We start from the raw sequence: 5,381 nt of genomic DNA on the forward strand, positions 1-5,381 counted from the left end.
CTGCTTCAACAGGGTACCATGCGTAAGCAGCTGAGGATATGTATTTTTTTTAAATTGAAGGCAAGTTCCTCTACTCTGTAATACTTTGATTTAGAACAGTTAACAGGTTTAGTGTAGCTTAATCAAGTCTTACCAGCACTGTTCACTCGAGGCAACCTCGCAGCTCTGAAAATGACAAAAGAGATTTGATAATGGTGATCCAAATTGTTTGTCCTGATTAAAATTGAAAACAAAACAATATTTAGAAGTTGAGTAAAATCGATGATTCAGGTAGGAGAATTTTGCACCTAGAGTCACACACATTAGGAATGAGCGACTGGGGAAGAGTCAATAAAACACTTCACAGGTTGAGGAGTTTCTGGAGATAAAGGGACAGAGGGAAAATGGGCAACATCTTTTGGATCCAGATAGTGGGGCCAACTGGTTAATTCATCACGCACAGCTACCAACCTGTCCACACAAACATATTCTCTGGCAAGTTTGCCATACAGCAATCAACAGCCCTGACTGATGTTTAAACTCTGCTCTAGTTCAGCTGTCTGAAAGCCAACTGTTACAAACTAATTATTACCCCAGCCGAGATTAATCAGATCAATAGATTGAGCATTGAAGTCTGGTCTGCTTGGCTCAGTGTCACACCACAAGTTGCAACTTCCCACAAAGGCATCACAGCAGCTTTCAGAAGGGGTTTTTCTAACAACACTAACTACCCGAGTGGCTGTCTTTACCCTCCATCATTTATCCCAGGAAACCTGATCAGATGGCCTCATCTTACACGTCAGTAAAGGAAGCCCTGCCCCACACAGTGAGGTGATGAGGAAGAACCATCTCACCAGAGGGTTGCCTTCAAGTACCTCGAGTTTTATTTTTGATCAATCTTTTTAGCATGGAAGTGCATGTTGAAAATATTGTTGAGATGCAGAAAGGAAATCGCAACTCCATTCCCAAAATGCAAAACTAGAAATTGGACCCAGAAACAGGTTTTAATATCAACAGACCTGGCAAAATTCGACAGATAAACATTCAGAAATAACAAGGCAAATTTCAAGTTGATAAGTCAACAATACTCCAATTCGTTCGGTTTACTCTAGCTATCTGCCATCTCCAATGTAGTCAGTGCTTGGTACAGATTTCCAATCACGCACATAGGCTGAAGAGATCTCATGCCCGCATCAGAGGAATTGGAAGATTAAAATAGGGTAAAATTAAGGCACAGATTGACACAGCATTAGTGATTAAGCACTCAAGAGCCATGATAAAACACTGCCCCAATGTGCCAATCTCGGAACAATGCACCGCCATACAGAAATCTCTCAAGTTCCGCTTTCCAAACCAGCCATCCTTCTGCTAACGGTGTCAATTTTTTGGTGAGCTAAGAAACAAGTCACGACTATTCTCAAACGTCTTTCACTGAGGAACTTTACAACTAGCAGGGCAAGAACCACCAACACTCATTCATTGTTTACCTAAACAGTGGCTGATCCTTCTGCATGAATACATTCAACTTTAAAAGCTGACAGCAAAAGTTAACGCACGAGGTCTTGGCTCAGAAGGAAACAGGAGAAGCGGTTTAAAAATAACAGATACTCTGAGGAGTCAAACATCAGTCACTTGGGGGTCGAACCTGGCAGCTGGTTGTTCAGCAAGATCGCATTCAACTTAAAAATAATCCAACATTTGAAAGCACAAAAAAAAGGTACTGCAAAAAGGCCATTAGTAATGGATAATTTTCAGAAATTGGCCAAACTGTGCCTCCCAGCACTCTACAGAACTGTAAATAATACCTACAGGTTGGAGCCATCGTGTCTGAATGTGCCCCCACATTCCTTGGAAATGCTAATCCCGGAGGACATTTTGATTAGACCAAAACTTGATGCAGGATCTTCCCCATTGAAACATCTTCATATGTTAACCGACTATTCATGGTATCCAGGGTATGAGATTGTTACAATATGTAAGAAAGCAGAGATTTAGGGAGGGGTTTGGTGGTAGTCATTGTCAAGGGTGAGAGTTTTTGGTAGTTTTAAGAAACGTGTGCTTAGCAGTAAGAGGAGTAGGAGACAGCAGTAAAGGCAGCAGCAGAGAGCAGTGGCAATACTGCACAGTATGGAGTTTCTCAAAGTGATATCTTTAATAAAGAAATCAGATGAACTAAAGAAATCAGATGAACTAAAACAGGACAACTAGGCTAGAGGAATAGCAGCAATTTTCTTCAAGAGAGAGTACAGCTCAGAAACTAGAGCAATGGTGTTTGTGAGTATGGTACTGCTTTAATTTAAGGGGAACAGGGGACTGAGATTTATAAGTTTAACAGCACTAGAATAAACTATTAAAAAGAACAGTTGAGAGTCCTGACCATTTTCTCTACGTGGATGGGTTCAGGCCAAACCTTAGAGTTAGGAGTGTAAGAGGGGAGGGTGTTTAACCTAGCTACAAAACTAAAGCTGTTTCCATTAACTGATGGTACAACTAGGGGACATAGGTTTAAAGCTTTGGGCACAAGTTGCAGGGGGAATGTGAGTAGGTGGTAATGACCTGGAGGGTGGTGGAAGCAGAGACCCATCAATAATTTCAAAAGGAAATTGGATTGGCACTGAAGGGGAATAAACTTGCAGGGCTACAGGAACAGAGCGGGGACAATGAAAATGACCGGGCTGCTGTACAGAAAGCCATCATGGACTAAATGGGCCGAATGGCCTTCTGTGCTGTAATTACTCTATAGACTGGATTTTACGTGGAGAGTATTTGCCACAGCCTTAAGTAATTTAGAGTGGAACCTCCACCCCCATCTGGGCACAAATCCTGCCTTACAGCGTCCCAGCAGCAACAGGATCGGGCAGTAGCCACTGCTGTGACTACACTCAGCCCCCGAGGAGGAAGAGTCATGGAGCACAGGCAGTCTGGGATTTTTGATGGGCCTGGCTGGAAGACCCCAGTGAATGGAGTGGGGGAAGACTTAGGGGGGAAGGTATGATCTTGGGGGCGGGGGGACGCCCCTTCTCCCCACAAAGGAGGTACCTTCTTCCTGCCTGTGCAGTGAAAGCTGCAGGGCTGCCCACCTTGCCTCTGCCTTTCACTGCTGCACATAAAATTAGCAGTGGAGGCAGAATGAGGCCCTTAAATGGCCGCTTAAGGGCCTCAACAGCCACACCGCGCCCCCCCAATATGGGTTAGCTGTCTGACACCTTCCCCACCCGCTGTAATATGGGAAGACAGGTCTGGGGTGGGCGGGAAAGCCACCTGCTTTATTTTGCGAGTCCCCCCGCCTTCAAATACACAAGAGCAGGGGGGAGGGACATCAAATCCAGCCCTATGACTCATTTACAAAATTGGTAAGCTTTATTCAAACCTTGGCTCTCCTGGTTAACATTCCTCCCTCGGCCAACACCAGCAGAAACAGTCTTCTGTCCCATTTGCTGCATGGGGGATCTTGCTGTGCCCACAACCGCTGCTGCATTTACCTACACAACGACAGTCAATAGAGTTCAAATTACTTCACCAGTTGTAAAGTGTTTGGGATGGCTGGCGGACACGATAAGTTAGTGTGTAATTGTGAGCTTCTTTTGTCTTCTATTACCCTGAAATGCAACACACCATGAATCACAGCAAAACAATCACTCTCGTCGCACCACTAAACCCTTCCCCCATTGAGCAAGAAGTTTGGCAAAAAAGTACCGACCTACCAGCAGCTCTGTATAATGTATATTCAAGGAAATAATGAAGAAATATCTAATTCGCTCGCCACTCAAACATTATAAAAATGGAATGTCTTTGTAGGATTAAAGACTAGAATTTTATACCAGGAGCACTACAATACTAGAGGTGAATTTCTATTTTTAAAAAAAGTTATGATTACATTCTTAGAACCACTATTTGACAAACCTGTTCCAAAAGACAGGTTAGTACTGGCACTAACACAGCAGCCAAGAGAATGCCAAACAACTTCAAGGTTAAAATGCCCAACTCATGTAGGGCTAGAAACCCTTCATTTAATCCTTTGTCAGCAAGGAGCTAGCAGACATTTCCTACAGACTGTTGTGTTGATTTGTGCAATATTACTCTTCGATACCACACTTTCAGCATGTTGCTCAAATACATCCCCTTTGATCATGTAATGCACACCCTGGCTGTACCGGTAATGCCAGATAGAGTGCCACAGAGGGACACTCATACTAGTGACCACTACGATAGGTAGTGACATCTAGTAGTTATCCATTTGGTCTATGCCCTGTACAAATACCACATGGGAATGCTCCGTTTATGCAACTCAGTGTTGAGCAAATCTTTAGCAGTTTATTAATAAGTAACCAGAAGACGTGTGCTTTGATCCTCATTCTGTGCCAAGTTATGCAACCTTTCAGGGCTGCAGTATGGCTGTGATCCATGAAGTGGTTACAAAATCACCCTGGGGCTTCTGCAATCTGACTGCTGGTTAGTGATCCCTGCTGGATAGTGTGTATAGGTAGACATCAATGGTTGGTGGGGTGTTGCTGGTGGCAAAAAAAACTGCAGTTTACTGTTTTGCTGCAAATGGTTTAGGGTGGCTCAAGAAGAATGGTTTGGCAAGTTTGGTCAGCAAGTCAGGAGAGAACACAGAAAAGGAACAAGCATGGAAAACTGTCATGTAGCTGCCGAAGGAACAGCATTTAGAGGCACTACAATAGCACCTCCTAGCGCGGGAAGGGAGGCCCTTCAGGCAATATGGCCACGAGTGAGGGCAGGACCTGTCGACATTGTTTTCTGAAGAGTGGCCGTGGCATCAAGCACTCCCAGGTCAGATAATGGATAAAAAGTTCCCTTCATATTGTCCTACTAACTCAGAGAAGTACAACTTTTTCCCACTGCACCATTAATTTTTCCACTGTCCACACAGAGCCAGATTATGTCCTTGAATGATACATAGTATAAATGACTGGTAGTTTTCCACCATGGATCCCAAGTCTCTCAGGCTTAGGTTCAAAGGGAGAATCCAGTGGATCATACAATCTCCTTGCTAGCCAAGTCAATCTCGAACAATACAACCTCCAAGGTTTTGAATCCCAAAAATCCTAATCGAGTTTCACACATCTCAGCCCAAATGACCATTTACCCATGTTCAATCACAGAGGGCACTAGGTAGAGCCAGATCCTGTTCTCATCTGACACTTTCCAAAAGGAGTCAGTGAGCAGCAGGCATCAGCTAATTTAACAATGCTCGGGGACCTCAGGGTCTGTGCGAGCAAGTGTTAAACTGGAAAAGTGCCTGGCCTCAATAAAACTGCCTGAAGCTACTACCTCCTGTTATACAGAGAAACTGCAACCCATCTCATACACCGCTTAACAAAAAAAAACGCAAGACAGTGAAGGGACCAAATGCAAAGCAGCAACTCAGAGCCAGGAAC

The sequence above is a fragment of the Carcharodon carcharias genome, chromosome 37 (assembly GCF_017639515.1).
Source record: "Carcharodon carcharias isolate sCarCar2 chromosome 37, sCarCar2.pri, whole genome shotgun sequence".
NCBI lineage: Eukaryota > Metazoa > Chordata > Chondrichthyes > Lamniformes > Lamnidae > Carcharodon > Carcharodon carcharias.